General features: G+C 43.7%; 1 protein-coding gene across 9 annotated transcripts in view; it reads left to right on the forward strand.

Moving 5' to 3' along the window:
• Window positions 1–18,488, forward strand: part of CD36 (CD36 molecule (CD36 blood group)) — a 110,223-nt gene that overhangs the window by 57,784 nt on the left and 33,951 nt on the right. The gene's annotated exons all lie outside the window — the stretch shown is intronic.

Raw genomic sequence — 18,488 nt, forward strand, 5'->3', positions numbered from 1 at the left:
AGAAACATTTGAATAACTCTAATTTGATATAAAAATAATTATGAAATTGGATTGTGCGTAATGAATAGGGTAAAGGGGCAATTATACAGTGATAGTATTGGGCATGAAGTGGGGTCTGTAATATGTTGTAAGGCCATCAATATGTGAATAAAATGCACCTCTTTTTTCCAATTTAAAATCTTCACATTTGGATGAGAGGGAGGGAATAGTAAATGGGGTGCACATTCTCAGCTGTTGTAGCAATTTATAGTAGATTCTGAGGCAATAGATCTTTAACAACCATGGCATTGTGATTGATTAGATGAAGATTGCCATATTCTAGCCACTCAAACATGGCCATCTAATTTGCATATTATACATCATTATTTGCATTCTAATTATGCAAATTTAGCATATTAATAATTACAGTACTTTCTAATACCCTGTTTCAATCTTGATGCCATCTTTTTAGTAACTGTTCTTCCAAGGGAATTAGTATAGTGCTGGACCTGGAACAGAGAGTCCAAAATTCAAACCCTTGTTTGATTATGCACTTTACCTTGTGATCTGCAGCCATTGCTACCTTTTAGCAAATGTACCTGGCATAGTTTTTAAAGGATTAATAGCAAGATGCTAAAGTGGCCATATATGTTTTTGAGGTGATAATGATGATATTACTAATATCAACAGCCACAGCAGCTGCAAGGAGAAATCTTTTCTTGTGCACAAACACGTCTAGTGATACATTCTAGATAAATATAATAGTGTTTTTTTATTTGCTATCAATTTTGTTTTCATTTGGTTTCATTCTTTTTAACAGTGACAAAAAGGTACAGAAAAGATTCAGGAATATATCACATAAATCTCAGAGAATGACTCCCATCAGATTTACATAGTAAAACACAAAGTAAACTGAAGAAAAACATAAACCTGCACTTCTTCCCTTGTACTTCGATGCTTTCTCCCTTGCGTCCTGGACTCCATCATTCACATGCTTTACTCTCCCTTCTCTCCTTCCGTCCCCTAATGCTGCTTCATCTCCTTTTTATTGGATCTTATGTGCATCTTCAAAACAAGGAGTCAAAGGAAAGAGAGATAAAACAGGAGAGGGTAGCAACAAAACAGGGTAGACAGAAGGTGCAGTAATAGGGATGGTTCCTTTCTCCTGCATCTGACAATGGGAGAAATCTAGCAACATCACTTAAAATGGAACTTGATTGTTGTTTTATTTAATTATTTGATGGACAGCTACTAAAAATTCTAATATTGTTACATCAAGCAAGTTATGAAAACAACAAACACCATGGAATTTTAAATAAGAATCACTGTAGTGCAGCTTTTACCTTGCTTTCTTGTATCTCCCTTCCATCACTCCAATTGCCTCCATTGCTTTCTGTGCAGTCTTTCCAAGGAGCTCTGCAAAACAAACTTCCAGTGACACTTCTAAATTTCCTGGCAGAATTGTAATGTTGACTCTGGAAACAGGAAATTAGAATTGAGAGATGGATGGTTATAAACATCAAATGTATATTGATTATAGCAATGTCACTCAGAAATATCAATATACATTTTCAATAAGGCATTCCTTCTTATACGACACCAGTGCAGAAGATTCTGGGAAATAATAGCATATATGAACCAAGACCATTTTTACAGCTTTCTTCAAAATGCTTTAGCTTGTGATGGATTGTATGCATTCTGAATATAACATCTGTGTATATGTGTGTATGGTCATAGACTCATAATAGGTTGTGAAGGTGATAACTTAAAAATAATTCATTAAAATAGTTTCAAATAATGAAATAAACACAGAATTTGTGAGAGGGCAAGATATAAATCAGTTTTTAAAACACTTTAACCCTAAAGTATACTATGAAATGCATTTTACATACTTCAGAATATTCATATATATATATATATATATATATATATATATATATATATTTATTCTTTTTGGAACCTTGGCTAAGATTCAATATTAAGTAATATAAGGACTTTCATCAGCCACTAATAGCCAGGGTGTGATACTTTTGATCTGTACCAGGGATAATATCAATTGGACAACATGATCTAAATGCAAATTAAATAGTTGAACTTCACATTATATTCATTGGGACATAGGCTACCAAGAAAGCTGTAGAAAGCTTAAGTGTTTCTCAGTAAGCAAATCATTCATAGAATGGATTCCTGGAAAATAGAACGCTTGGGAAAGAAAAAGCAGCCTGAACACTACTGTTTGAACTTTATTGATTGCATTTGTACATTGGCATCTGTATATGTGACCAAGATACTAGGTATGCTCATGTAAGTAGTTTTTGGCATATCTTCTATTGGAAGTTTTTGCAAGTGGCTATGAAGTTGTCTAACTTCTGGATTTTCCAAGCCACAGACCATACCCTTGAAACCTTTCACAACTTTTCCATATGCAATAACTTCTTTTAATTCTTCAGTGAAGCCTGCAGAGAATGGGTAGAAAAGAAAGGCCTGGAGAAGATGGAAATTAATGTTCCCCTATTGCTCTATTGTTCCCTTGAGGCCTTTCCTCACTCTAAGTCATATTGATGCCCACCCAGTGAGGAGTTCAGAAGGTGGATGAGAACAAAGTGATCTGAGCATAACCATGGGTAATGGACGAGGGGAAATACTGACTAACCTGTTACTTTTCTCTAGGATTTACTAGCCTGCTTTTTCTTCTCTTCCCTTAGGTCTGTGTATGTTTTTCTTTTCCCCCGAGACTACTCTTTTCTCCTAACCATGTGGTTCTCCTCTTTAGCAGCCAAGAACACTATCCTCTTTTCATCTTGTTCACACCTCTTAGATAGCTTTTCTCTTTCATCTACATTACTTCAGCATATATTCTCTCATTCATACAAAATCTATCAAAGGCACCTGTAGGCCATATGACTGCAGAGAATATGGGTGCTTTGGTCCATGGCCTTCTTGGGAACAATGCTAGCAGAACATGAAAGGTATGGGCACCTTTGCTGGCTCAAGAATTGCCGTAGAAATGCCACATGTGGCTCCCAAAAATAATTTGGTTATTTCTAAAGGGAAAAAAATCCTACATAGCTTGAAACAATCCACTTAGGCATTGTGTCACTGCTGGATTGTGAATTGCTGTACAGTTAGCCTGTATCTATATGTGGGGTTCCAGTCCATTATAGAATGTTAAATTCTGCTTATGGCAAATGCAGTTGGTATGATCAGAAGATTGAAAAATAGCCCAGTGGGATGGAAAAGCAATCCTTTTTTTTACAGTATGCATCCATACGACAGGCTCAAGCCCAACCCTGTGTGGTTTTGTTTTGTTTTGTTTAGCAGAGTGAATAGTCTTGCAATTCTTTAAAAAGATACATGGATTGACTCTGTATTCAGCCATGTGCGCACTTGCCTATATAGAGTTTATCTGTGTTGCAAGCAGCAGGGATGCAATTCTTCACTAGTTTTCTTCATGAAGAAAGCAATGAGTAATTTTAGCAATTTATTTTCCACTGTGAGAAAATCTTTGAAACCACAAAGTTTTTGAGGCCTATATACAATTTGGCATGTTCTGTGCAAAATCCACATGTGGTTGTTTCCTGTGCAGATAATGATGCTTTCTGTAAAAATCAACCACTTGTGACTTTTTTTTTCAGAATTAGTCCCCCAATTAAAGCATTTTCTGCACATGAAATAGTTTTTTCTGTGCAAATCAACCATGTGGGCATTTTAGATCCTGAATTGCAGAGATTCTCATCAGTTAAGGAATCCTTTTGTCAGGGTTTAACTCTGGAAAAATGATTTTTTTTTTGGTCCATTTTATGGATATTTTATTTAATAATTCTGTCCCAAAATATTTTGTTTCCTGCAGGAAGGTATATGATGATACCTTCCTTTATCTCTTTTTCTCTACACATTATCTCATCAGGTTGACATTTTAATCTCTTTCTGGGATTGACCACATGATAGCAAACTCTACAATATCTGGAAGAAGCATAATGTTCCCTGGTCTCAGAACCTTGTCCTAAATCTGGTCCTGGTCTGCAGGCAAAAGAGAGTAATCTCAGGATAAGAGAATTGTCTTGAAAAATTTTATATGGATTTTTTTATTTGAATGGCATTCTCTGAGTAAATATTGTTGATGCTTAACATATATTTAATGAATCTCTAGGAGTGCTCTCGTAACATCACCTAAGATACTCTCTGTGACAACAAAAGTCATTAAATTTCCAATTTTGCCCCTGATATTTCAGGGTCTACATTAGTCCTGATCTGGCAACCTTAGGGAATTAGGTAGCTCAGGGGTCTAGCATACTCACCACTCTCTCTGTTCTGCACCCTTTAGCATCAGCTGTCTGAAGTGACTATTTCTGTCTGCCTAATGGGAGATATCTCCTAATTGCAATCCTTCTCTCCTGTACATTCCACCCCATACTCACTCTCCCTAGATGTGTGGTATGAAAAGGGCTAGTGTGCACTATGAAGATCAGCTGTACTGCCTCTAAAATCCCAGACTGGCTAATTTGAATGATCTGAAAACATGAGTAACCTGGGAACTAGAAAAAATTAAAGTGAGGTTCCAGTTTTGGGAATGCTTCCTTAGTTTATTGTAACCAGGGTTTTTACATTATGTACTTAGAATATCATGTTCTAGATCAAATTTCTTAGCATTTTACCTATTTACCAGGGTCCTTGTAAAGAGCGCTCTTTCATTGATTTACTCAAAGCATGTTCATGAGAAGAACAGGGTTGGGGCTGGAAGTTATGACAACAGTTTTAGAGTCCAGAGCCTCTACCATTCTGACTTAAAATGTCTCTTGGGGACTTCCTTCTGTGACTTTGCATTCTGTATCAAGCTTTTTTTCAGTCCCCCCCCCCTTCCAGTAGTATATTTCTACGCCCACATGGTCCTCTGAGTGTACCCTGGATTCTTTTAAGGGTTTTCTGCTAATGAAACCCAACTTTGCTTTCCTAGTGATGGGCAAAAAAAGTGTCTAATTTACTTTTTGGCATGATCTTTCCAACATTCACCCATTTCTTCATCAGAAATAACTAGAGTTTCTTTCTTTAAAACGTGAATGTGGGAGACAACCAACAAATAATTTCAGCACTTTTCTTCCTGTTGCAAGAATGTCATTGAAAACCATGCAGCTTTTGAAACCTATTCCCAATTCAGGATTTGTTCTATGTAAAATACACACAATGCTGTTTTGCATGGAAAACTAAATCATCTGCATTGGGAATGGCATTTTCTGCACATAAAATTATATTTCTTTGTAGAAGAAAAAGGTTTTTCCTGTTAGAAAATTCTGCATTCTATGCAAATCAATGATATGTGAATTTTGCACAGAATGAGTCTGCAATTACAACTTTTTCTTTGCAGGAAACTATACCCTTTTCTGGAGAGGGCAGATCTGGCCACAGTGGTTCATGCCTTAGCTACCTTGTGATTCAGCTAAGATTCGGCTTTGTTTTAACTGATTGTGGTTAGCATGGTTCTTAAGATTGTTTTTTTTTTTAATTAAATTGGATTTTAATTTTTAAAAAATCAGTGTGGTGTTTTAATTTCCATTATTTGTGCATTGCTTTGGGAGCCCTTCTGGGCTGGGTGGTAAAATATAAATATCTAAATAAATAAGTGTTCTAACTGGGAGCAAAATTTACTCAGTGCTGATTTGCATAGAGAACAGCATTCCTCCCCCCCACACCGGAAACGTTTACCACAGGTTTTTCTGCATTAAAATGTTTTCTTTACATAAAAACATGCTTCCTTTTAAAAATGCATTCAGTGGGGACTTATTCTGTGCAAAATTCACACATGGTGGACAAAAAAATTCTGAGCAGGAAACACATTTTTTAAACAGAAGTGTTACTTTTTTGCATATAAATATTATATTTTGACCATAAAATTGTGTTTTCTGTGCAGAAAATGGTGTGTTCTACACAAAACAATCACAAGAAATTTTTTATACACAATAAGTACTGAACTGTGAAAATTTTCATTAGCCCAGGATTCTACTCATCAGTTTCTCAACACTAAAAAAAAACCCATAATGTCCAACCATTTCATCTTTGTTTGTTTGTTTGTTTACTGTATTTATACTCTGCTCTTCAGCCAGAAAGGCTCTCAGAGCACCTTACAGATAGTTAATTAGACATTTCCCTGCCTTCAGGCTTATAACCTAAAAAAGACATGGCAGAAAAGGAGAAGGGAATGGCTGTGGGAAGGAGAATAAGTCCTGTGGTTCTTCTCCCCATCTGAGGCCTGGATCATGGCAGATAGACTGGAGAGAGGGTTCTTTTTCTTACTTTAGGCCAGGCTTAATGGAGCTGGCTGGGCTTTCTCTCCCTCTAAGATGGATGATGTCAAATGGCAAAGGGGGCGGGGGCTCATCTTCTTACTTTAGGCCAAGCCTGATGGAGCTGGCTGTCCAGTCACTTCCTCTAAGGCCAGATGATGCCAAATGGCAGAGGTGCATTTTCAAATATTCTTTCCATCCTTAATAGTGGTTTTCATCAGTCAGTCCATATTTGGGGACTGGTTGCAAAAGCACATTTAGGAAGCTGAAACTAATTTATCGTGGGCAGGTTGTTTGTTTAGAAAAGGTGCTGGAGGAATTGCATTGTCCTCCAGATGTTGATGAACTACAACTCAAAGAATTACAGTGCACCCATGTTATACGTGGGCATGCCTTATGCAGCTTCCAGCATATGCTGGAAGGCCAAGCAGGAAGAAGCCTTGGTGCACCAGGAAGAAGTAATGGGGCATGTGCCCTTAGCGCGTGTCCCATGCCATGCTGCGGGCACAAGCCCATTACTTCTAAAACCCATTACTCAAGCATACACATTTTTTCCCTTATGAAGGGGGTTTGGAATGGATCCTCCACATAACGGAAGGGTGCACTGTATTTGTTGCTGTCTGTGCTTGTTATCATGGATAGAAGTTGCAGTCCAACAACATCGAAAGGGCAACACAATTCTCCTTGGCTTCAAAATACAGAAGAAGATTCTGGATGGAAAATCTACCCACTTTTTAAAATAAATATTTAAGAACCTGAGATTTTAAAATTCTTCTTATGCAGTACTCATAAGTGATAGAAAAGCCCTGGGAGAAAGGCCAATAGCGTTCCTAAATAATTTAAAATGAGCATGTGAGAAGTGGAGGTGTGAAGCTTTTGTCAGCTTCAGCTTCCCAGCCACCTCTGATAAAATCCTATGTTGCTTAAACTGACCTAGCTACTGTGTGGTCAACTGGGGTTGATTTGACACTTGTTGTGTTACTTACTCAATATGCTAATCCTCCTTTAGAGTGGGCCACTTAAAAATTAAACAAGACATAATGAGAGGTACAGTCAACTTTTCAGTTCTCCAATTTGATAAGACATGGTCTGGCTTGAGAAGAAAGCCGTTCTTTCTAACAGTTTTCTCCCTGTGTTCTTATCTGCTCCTTAGAAAAGTGACCTGACTTTGTCCTTGGCTAAAATAAATACAACTTTTGCAAACAGTTCTTAAACTGGGTCATGTCTTGTGCAATCATCATGAACTACTCCAGTTAACTATTTAAAAATGCTGGTGGCTCATGATACCTTCCCTTTCACTCCCTCCTCCTCCTCCTCCTCCTCCTCCCCCCCCCCCCTCATGCGTGCACACACACACAAAATATGATGTGTTGAGGTCAGCTTTTGTCCACTGTAGAATATGGTATAACAGGACACTACTACTTAGGAGGAATTTTCATCAGACAACAGAGACAAAAATTGCAGTCACATGCAAGATCCTCTAGAGTGGGGTGATGGGTGATCCTCACTGCAAATCCCAATTAAATTTTCAGCAGTGGTTAGTGCTAAGACTTGGTTTAATGCACTGTGTGTACATTGAACCAAGTATTGCTACCAGTGTTTATTGTCCCAAGCCATCCTTGCAGTCCATGCCGAATAAACCCTCACTTCTGCTTCTAGATTACAACCAGCTGCCTGGGGAATGTATCTCTGCTAGTGCATGCTTCATGCAGATATTAACTTCTTAAATCCAGTATTTTGCACCTGCTTGCTGCTGCTTCCTCAATCGTGGATTAATCTAATGGATAATTCTCGCCACTCATTTTGTGCAAAGTGCAGACTTTCCAACAGAATGCATCCAGGTGTGTTATTCCCATCATCCTCTGGATTAAAGAGTCGTTGTCCCTCACAGATGGGAAACAATGAGTTGAACATTCTCCAGTGAGTGGGAGGGGTGTTTCCTAGAGCTACCTATAGCCATTTTCTTTGGTTGTATGATGATGGTGGTGATTACGGGGGCAAATGAGTATGACCAAGTATCTAAAAATTTATAAGATACAGTGAACACTTTGACTTTGATTCAAATTACAAGAAATGAGATTCCAATTAAATATTAGGAAGGACTGACGGTAACAACTGTTCAAAAGTGGTATATTTCCACCACCACCACCCCCCACTGGAAAGTGGTTTCCTCCATTGGAGATTTTTTAAACAGAGGTTGGATGGCCAACTGTCAGGACAGATTCCTGCACTGGTAGTGAGAAGCTTCAATGGGGGAGTGTGAGGGGTGCGGACCACACTGCACACCCTTGCAATCACCATCAGCAAGTGTAGCAAGCATCTCTTTCTCTGCCCACTGAACCTTGGTGGTCATGGACTCTTCCCTTTTCTGCCCTGCCAGAAAAGAAGAAGCTGCTATGAAGGCAGGAAAGGTAGACAGAGGAAGGGGAGATAGTGAGGAAGCAGCAGCAGAAAAGTGGAGTTGATCTGATGATGATGATGATACCCCATCTCTTTGGGGAATGGCATCCTGAAGACACAGACATTAGCCGTTGTGACGGTGGCAAATATGGCACCCATCTCTTTGTGGGGGTGGTGGTAATTATAGTGCAGTGTCCTGAAGAGGTAGGCATTAGCATCAACAATGGCAGAAACATGGACCTCAACCATTCCACTGCTGCTGATAGCCCATATCTACATGAGTATTATGATTATTATTGAAATTAATTTTGTTGGGAAGGTGTTACCAATTATACACGCCAGGTGTCAAATATTGCAGGTATGTCATTGCTGGTAGGAGGTTGGATCAGATAAGCCTTAGGGTCCGTTCTGGCTATACAATTCTATGATTTTTGCAAAGAGTTTTAAACTATTTAAAATGATCAATACTGCACACTGATAACATGTTTTAGCTGTAATTTAAAATATTATTGACTTCTTTGCTTCTGAGTCTAAAGTGGAAAATGACACTGTGGGAGTAAGAAAGCTGGAAAACTGTTGATCTATTGCATGGTCAGTGATCTGTCTCAAAGCTGCCTTGATCACCTTAAAAGAACAGTCAGTGTAAGGGTGTACTATTGACCTTTTCTTTTCCACTCCTGCTCACTCCCCTACTCTTCCATGACTCCATGAAAGGGAATCTGGACAAGGTTTGCCATGCTTTAAAGGGTTGTTGCCTTAGATGCTGCTGCAAAAAACCACACAACACCAGCTTGGAAGAAAGGCCACAACTTTATTAGCAAGCCATTGGTATGGGTTGGCACAAAGCATGAGGTCAGGATCTGCGAAATCAAACAACCCGATGTTGTCTGATTAACCAACCTGGCACCCACCAGGCGCTTGGGATGACCTAGGGGCTAAGGAACACAAATTGACCGCAAACCATGCCATGCGTTCACATATTCACTAAGCCCCTAGTCACCGGGAGGCGCACCCGCGTTATGGCCCCCGCAATGGCCATACGCCTGTCCAATTCGCCCCCGGGTACCTAGTGACTCCCAGACCAGAGCACCATGGCCCTGGTACCTACACCGTGCCGATCCTGGCCTATGCTGCCGCCCAAAGTTGTGACAAAAAACCCACAAGACAGCGGTGGGTGGGCGGGGGAAGCTACTCCAGTCTTCCTCCCTTCCTTCTTGGCTCCGCTCCGTGCGAAGCCAAGCGCCGACTGAGGGGACAGGGCCAACAACACGGCCTAATAAAGGCCTAGGCCCCGCCCCCTCCAACGTGCAGTGCGGGGCTCCTCCCCCAGGGCAGCCCAACCAATGAGCTGCCCTGGAGGACCGGAAGTCCCGCACCACAAAGTCCGGCTCCCAGAGCGTCGCGGGGCGGAAGGGGCCGCCCCTTCCGCCCCGCGCACCAATAGGGAGCCGGGCAAGCCCCAGAGCATTCTGGGGCTTGTAGTTTTCTGCCGATTCTTCGGCAAAACGGCCTGCCCCGCAGCGAGGCGGCCGTGATTTGCCTTAGATGCTGCTGCAAAAAACCACACAACACCAGCTTGGAAGAAAGGCCACAACTTTATTAGCAAGCCATTGGTATGGGTTGGCACAAAGCATGAGGTCAGGATCTGCGAAATCAAACAACCCGATGTTGTCTGATTAACCAACCTGGCACCCACCAGGCGCTTGGGATGACCTAGGGGCTAAGGAACACAAATTGACCGCAAACCATGCCATGCGTTCACATATTCACTAAGCCCCTAGTCACCGGGAGGCGCACCCGCGTTATGGCCCCCGCAATGGCCATACGCCTGTCCAATTCGCCCCCGGGTACCTAGTGACTCCCAGACCAGAGCACCATGGCCCTGGTACCTACACCGTGCCGATCCTGGCCTATGCTGCCGCCACAAAAGGCCTACACCGAAGGCCTACCGCCAACCCTGCCAAGAGCGATGCTAATGATTAGTGCATAGGTCCAAGTGCGGACGAACATAACCAGCGTAGGCCTTAGATCTCCACCTTCCGATTTTTTGGATGTCCTGCGCGGGCAAGCCTGCCCTGGAAGCAGCCGTAGCAGCGCCTATGCGAAAAGAATGACCTCCGAATTTCTCAGCTGGGAGCCCCAATTTTTTTAAAGTCATTTTTAGCACCGAAACAAATTGGTATCTGGTAAGCGGTGATCCATCCAAATGAACAAAAAGCAAATCCAAACCTATAGGCCGAATCTTCCAATAAGATCGAAGGGCCTTAACAGCACAGACAGGTGAGCCATGTAAGCGATATAACACCACAGTCTGACCAGCTCCCAATTGGTCGCACTTGGACCGGCGAACCGTAAAAGAAACACCGTGCTTTAAAAAAGTGATGTCAGAGGCACCCAACGCCCGCCCTGACACATCGCTCTTGGACCCAGCCACCAATTCTCCCAATCTGAAGGCACCAAAGAAAGCCACTGTAAATGCTGCACGAAACAGTTTGATTTCAAAACGAGATGAACAAACAACAGGTAAATGCATATACAGCTTGCATAACAATTGAAAACATATAGGGCGACGTACATCGTTAGTAATCGCATGAGCTCTTCTCCATCCTTCGACAGCCCTTTTTACCAGAAAAGAAGCGCAAGGGTCACAAAAACCTCCTGCCTTTGAAAAGAAAGAAATGCCAGCGAGATGAATGGCCATAGTTTTGGGAGCAATGTTATTGTGCCTAAGCCAAACCAAAAATTGCAAAACCACTTCTGTGGTAACCGGCCAACAAGGCTGTACAGCTGATTCACCAAAAAACTGAAAGAGTTTCTTTAAAGCATTCTTATAGCTCTTAAAAGTAGATGGAGCAATGGAACCCAAAATGCCTTGTATTATTTCAGACATCCAACCTCCCACATGGACACCGGAAACTGGGTAGGTCGAAGATCTGCCTCTGGGGCCAACAGACGAAACCGCTGAACCTGGAATCGAGAAATCGCATCAGCAATATCATTTTTTAATCCTGGGACATGTCGAGCTGTGAAAGAAATATTGTTAACCAAGCAACACAAAACAAATTTCCTGACCAAACCCATGACCCTAGTGGATTTAGAGGTTTGCTTATTAAGGACAGCCACCACAGCTTGGTTGTCGCACCAAAAACACACCTTTTTGTTGGAAAATTCGGCACACCAAATGATGACTGCTACAACAATGGGAAAAAGCTCCAGGAAGGTCATATCTCTTAAGATATCTGACCCATGCCACTCTGCAGGCCATTTTTCGGCACACCAATGGCCTTGAAAATAAACACCAAAACCGATGCTTCCAGCAGCATCAGAGTGAACTTGCAATTTATCTTCTAGACACCAAGATTTTTGCCAGATGGCAATACCATTAAAGCCATTTAAAAATTGTAACCAGATTCTCAGGTCCTCTTTGATTTGTCTGGTAATGCGAACGTGATGATGCAAAAGCGTGGGGCCAGCCAGAGATCTAGCAAGCCTGGCACAAAAGGCTCTACCAGGAGCCACCACTTTGCAAGCAAAGTTCAGATGCCCCAATAAAGACTGAACTTGTTTTAACTTGAGCTTAGAAGCAGCCAAGGCATGGTCCAACAAACCACACAGGTTGGCAACTTTTTCTTGAGGCAAAGAGGAAAAGCCCTTAACAGAATCCAAATGAATACCTAAAAAAGACATAGCCGTAGCAGGGCCTTCCGTCTTATCTGCTGCCAGGGGAACCCCAACCTCAGCTGCCAACCCAGTGAAGGCATTTAACAGATCAGAACACTTGGAGGAGTTTTCAGGACCCACAAACATAAAATCATCCAGATAGTGGGTAACCAAAGGGGGAGAGGCCCTGCGTTTTAACTCCCATTCCAAAAAAGTGCTAAAAGACTCAAAGGCTGCACAGCTGATAGAGCAGCCCATAGGCATGGCCATGTCAAAATAAAATTTTCCTTCGAACTGGAAGCCTAAAAATTTGAAATCTTCAGGATGAACCGGAAGGAGTCTAAAGGCCGACTGAATATCGCACTTGGCCATAAGTGCACCCTTTCCACACGCCCGAACAAGTCGGACCGCATGATCAAAGGAAGCATATTTGACGGAACACAACTCCTCTGGGATCGCATCATTCACCGAAGACCCTGGAGGGTAAGAAAGGTGATGAATGATTCTAAATTCCCCAGGTGTTTTCTTAGGCACCACACCAAGGGGAGAAATATGAAGATTATCAAAAGGGGGAACATCAAAGGGACCGGCCACGCGTCCCGCCTGTATTTCCTTGTTGATCTTGGCCCTAAGAACCTCAGGCATGGATCTAGCAGACAACAAATTATTAGGAAAATGATGCGAAAGTGGGGCTTGAACCGGGATCCTAAATCCAAAGGAAAAACCATCAGCCAAATAAGAAGCAGCTTGCTTATTAGAGTATGCTGACAATAAAGGGAGAAGAGCACTGGTATTTACGGGCGTAAAAGCCATGGCTGATACCTGGGTTGAAACCTTAGCGACCTGTTCATTTTTGGCCCCCTGCAGCACCGGCATCTGGGCCCCCTGAACTTTCTCGTTTGCCGGTGGTCGCGGAGGCAGGGCGCCCAGCTCGAAAGGGCTGAGCGGCTGGAGCAGGGCGGGAACACGATGACCTAGGATGAGACCCTCTACAACTGCTACAACAATGTTCAAATTTACAATTTGTGCGAGAACAACGTCCAGCATTATAGTCCCAACAAGATAATTTTGCGTCCTTCTTGACCTGTCCTTTCTGTGGGCCCTTGAACCTAGCAAGGGTGCCCACCTCTAGCAGCCAAATTTCGTTATGGAGCAAGTCCCAACGCTCCCGTGAATTCTGCGATGCATGTTGACGAAAGGCCGCATCGTAGGCAATGGCAGCAGCATCACCTGCGAATGTCCTTGCACGCAGAACATTCAAAAAATGGCTGTCCAAATGCCAAGCACGTTCAGGGAAGGCCATGGAAACCACAGCCTTGAAGATAACAAAGCCCTCTAACCAATTGGAAAAGGTGGGCTCAGCAGGAACTGCCTTTGGCTCGTGCTTACTAGCCTTTGTTGAAGTGACAGCCACAGCATCTTTTCCTTTAGGTTGAAGAAGGGTAAAAACGTCTACATAGCAACCCTTCAGGATATTCTTGCGCACTTTCTACGATAAATGTGCACCAGGAGGACGCTCTCCAGGAGAGCAAATAGGAAAATCCGCTGCACGCGGATCCACCCACACACCCTGAAGACCTGGGCGCCAAGCCCTCTTTTTGATGGCCCACTTGGGCAAACCAGGAACCAAAGCATGCTCAACCCAAAAACCGTCCCTCCCAAAAGGCACCCCATGAGGATCTCCACCTTCCACGTCAGGCTGAAGAACTCCCTCTCGACGCGCTCTGCGACGTCTCCTCTTGGCCTTGCGTTTACGTTTCTTCTCCTTCCGACGCTCAGCTGATGACGTGGAGGACGAACTCGAGCTCGATGAGCTGGACGAACTGGACACCTGCCGGACGCGATGTCGGGATGAAGGAACCGAAGAACTGGAGCCTTGACCGCCCGTAGATGTCGATGCAGGAACCGATGATCTGGGAACCTGACGTCCGGATAACTGAGGCTCACGTGTCGCAGATGCCGAAGAGCTGGCAAGCTGGCTAGAGGTAGTAGCTTTCTGAATGAGCTCAGCAATGGATCTTGACAGTACAGCCAAAGATTCGCCCGACAAACCAGTAGCCCCATCTGGCTGCGTCAATGTGTCCCCAGGTGGTCTAGAAGGAGGCCGATGCCTCTCCCCAGACCCACTGCTAGAGCTGGGAGAGATGTCTCTGGGACCTGTCCCAACATTTGGAGGGACCGACAATCTGAGCCGCTGCACAGCTCCTGAGCTCTGGCCCCTGCCAGTCCTGGACTTTTTAGGAGGCATTGTTTTAATACTGGACAGAGGCACCACAACAAGCAATGTCCTATAGTCTAAACAAAAGAACAAAGCTTGCAAAGACTAAAATTAAAAGCAAGACCTGGCAATAGCAGCACAGAGGATAGTGCCTAAATTGATGGCGGATTTTCCCGCCAAAACAAAATGGCGGATTTTCCCGCCAAAACAAAATGGCGGATTTTTCCCGCCAAAACTAAAACGGCAGGAGGGCCAAAATCCCCTGAGGGGGAAGAAAAGATGGCCGCCGCGCCCGCAGGCCAGGCCTCAACCGGCCACAAGGACCCCCCCACTAGGTCCGTCGGCGACGGAGCCGCGGACCGGGGCTAATGGCCCCAGTGGAACGGGGATGGGGGAGGACCAACCGCCCCCACCACACCGCCCCACTTACCCCGGCCCCGGCCGGCTCCAAGGAAGGGAGGAAAGACTCAGGAGGAAGCTACTCCAGTCTTCCTCCCTTCCTTCTTGGCTCCGCTCCGTGCGAAGCCAAGCGCCGACTGAGGGGACAGGGCCAACAACACGGCCTAATAAAGGCCTAGGCCCCGCCCCCTCCAACGTGCAGTGCGGGGCTCCTCCCCCAGGGCAGCCCAACCAATGAGCTGCCCTGGAGGACCGGAAGTCCCGCACCACAAAGTCCGGCTCCCAGAGCGTCGCGGGGCGGAAGGGGCCGCCCCTTCCGCCCCGCGCACCAATAGGGAGCCGGGCAAGCCCCAGAGCATTCTGGGGCTTGTAGTTTTCTGCCGATTCTTCGGCAAAACGGCCTGCCCCGCAGCGAGGCGGCCGTGATTTTGTATAAAAGGCACTGCAGTTTCCTACTAGCAAACCAAACAAGACATTCCTTGTTTCAGTTTGGTCAGCCCCATTACTTAACATCAACCACATGTTTGACATGCTCCAATATTTAAAAATAAAAAGCAGGCATTTGATGCTGTTCATCTTATCTGTTTCTTTCAACTGTGATATATTGCTTTTGGAGAGCATATCTGGTGATGTGTACAGTGGTGAAGTGTCTGTCAGTGTTTTCTTCCTTTACCAGCTTTTTGGCTTTCTCTCCTTCCTGCACAATTACAATTTCCATTAACCTCAGGGGAACAATCTGGCCCAGCCATGGAATCTTGTTTCCAAAGTCCAGTATTTTAATTCAGAAAGAATTAAAATGCTATGCACTGTCTTGGCTTGGCAGATAATATGACCACTCTCTAGTGTTTTGGGGATGGGGCAGTACTTGGTGGGTAAGAAAAAAGGAGGGAAGATTGCTATAGCATCAATGGCAGCATAGCCTGTGAGCTTTATGTCATTGGTTCCTTCCATTCCGTTCAGAGCACTGAACGGAAGGAGCAGGGACGAGTGTGGAACGAGTGGGGGATGGATTTTACCACACGCACCTGTCCCTCATTCGTTCCGTTCCCCCTCTCTTCCGTTCTTAATCTGTTCCAGAGGGGGAAATTTTTGAGAACTGTTCTGAACAGTTCTCAAAAAGCGTTCCCTCTGGAACGGAATGGGCAGGGAAGAGAGGGGGAATGGAACGAGTGAGGGACGGGTGTGTGCGGTAAAATCCGTCCCCCACTCGTTTCCGTTTTCTGCCAGGCCGGGCCGAGAACCCGGTGCGATAAAGCTGTGTATCCCATTTTATAGCTTTTTCTTTCCTTTTCCAGCATCTACTCACTGTTAAGATTTCTAGTGGCCTAGTGCTCCAGATGTGTAATCTTTGTGCTTTAGATTATGGAGAATGGTGCTGCACTGCCTTACTGCCATGGCAGCATGGTGTATATTCATCTCTGTTATGTTTTAAATGGTGCTGTTTTGTCTGTGCTGGGGAAAGTAGTGAAATCAGTGAAGGTGAATATGAGTAATTGTATATACATCATGACATTTACTCATGTTTAACTACCCCAGTGGTAGTTAACATATTTGTTCTTCCCAGAACACATGTTGGCAAGCAGAAAGGGTGTAAAGAGATGGGAGGGGAAGGTCTTGCAATCAAGCAGGGCGGAAAGAAGGCACATTTTGGTGTGGAAAATGGGAGACAGAGTATTAACAGCAAGACATTTGGATTGTAATTGCAGAAGGAAATGGAAAGAAATTGAATCTGTTCACAATATGCCAATAAATGGGAGATAACATGTATCAATTCCAGTCTGACTGCATGTTCTAGCATGTAAACCTATGCAAGCCAGGGCCAAACAAAGAGTCACCACATCAAGCTGTTTGGTAGCAGATGACATGCTCTTACTCAGGCACATGAGCTGACTAAGCATCTTTTTAAAGTTTTTCTAAGAAAAATAATTTTAAGAAAGTTGGTACTCTATTGAACGAGCTGCATTACATGACTTAGCACTGCTATGAATCATGAGGTGTAGTTCAGTGACACTGAAACTTTGGTGCTTGGTTATTTGGCTTTGCTTGAAAAGAGTTTAGAAAGATGCTGCTCCTGGTTCTTTGTGTATTTTTCATAGTGTCCCACATATTCTGTAAACAGAAAATCCTTCATAGCTTCCCTGGAAATGGAAAATCCTTCATGGCTTCCTTGGAAACCTGCAGCTGATTGTTTCTTGTGTTCATCTCCATCAAACTTACATGCAGAGGCAGCCCACACTTTCTTGCCACCTGAAATGAGTGGGAGGGTCCTCCTAATCATATCACCTGTGGACACCATCTTGACAGAGGAAAGGAGAAGCTAGCTTCAGATAGCTCCCAGTCTCTTCTCATTTACCAACCAGCCAGCCGCCACCTTAGCATTCAATTCAGAATTGGCATGGATGCAAGTAGTGACACCAATGGAGTGACACCAATGGCAGCAGCAGAATCTGCAACAACAGCCAGAGCTCCCATGTTGCCACCAGCTCTGTGACAACTTCTTCCTGAATGCCTGGCTTGGAGTCTTAAGAGCCAGGTTCTGTGGGAAGGGGCAGAGGCATCTCATAAAGTTGCAAGGTATTCTTCCAAACACCTTCACTCATCTAATAGAACCTGACTTGTGAAAACCAGAGCTAGGCATTGAAGAAGATGCCAACTCACATCTGCATTGCCAGCAGTTTGGGGCTGTAGGTTTTCACCTTTGCCCTTACCACCCCTGCCTCAGCTGTTGCTATCCTCACAGCTAGTTTACAGAGCCACATTTTGGCAAAAGTGAAGTGGGGGCAAGGAGAGATGATGTAAGACGACACAAAGCAGCTGCTGGCTTACCAAGCTGGGCTTCTGTGTTGGTGAAGGAGAGCAAGGTATGGCATTCCCTACGACAAATAATCATTAGCTCTGGAAAGCTATGCAGATTAACAAGAGCTTTCCAGAGCAGCAAGGAAACTTTCAAGCAGGGCAACAAATTTGCCATCCTTGGTGTCTGCCACTTGAGAAGACTGGCTCACTGAAGGTAACTGAAGAACTGACCTTGCTTGTATGAAGATCATCCCAAATAAAAGAAGATTACTGTGAAGATAGCTGCCCATTTCAAGTCTTTCTGGAAGTCTGGGATCTTGCCACTTTTGTACATTGGTTCCCTTTCATTTTAACTTCATAAGGGCTTTTCTTTGAGGATGATTTAGAAGCTTGAGCTCATGCTAAATGTATTTTCCTAGCACTTTAACAAAGGTGTAATAAAATTGGGTTGTTTCTGACTGTTGTGTAAATGAGAATGAGACCTAAAGTCTTCCTTTAAATTAAGTTTTTAAATGAACCCAGGCTCTCACTACCATTTTAGCTCAACAGGGGCTTCAGGGAAACATGCTCCTAGTTTCATTTTTCTTTGATAGTTCTGATGCTTTTAACGCTTTCATATGGGTGAGAAAGGCTAACCATAGGAAGGTAAGGCTCTGTATTTTGAAACAGTAGCAATGATTACTGCCACTTTTTGGGTCCTGTTTAAGAAGTGATCAGGCAAGTAATTTCCCCCTTTTCTCCCCATATAGAAAAAGTTG

The sequence above is a fragment of the Sceloporus occidentalis genome, unplaced genomic scaffold (genome assembly GCF_023333645.1).
Source record: "Sceloporus occidentalis isolate IW3139 unplaced genomic scaffold, rSceOcc1.0.p SCAF_5, whole genome shotgun sequence".
NCBI classification, from domain to species: Eukaryota; Metazoa; Chordata; class Lepidosauria; order Squamata; family Phrynosomatidae; genus Sceloporus; species Sceloporus occidentalis.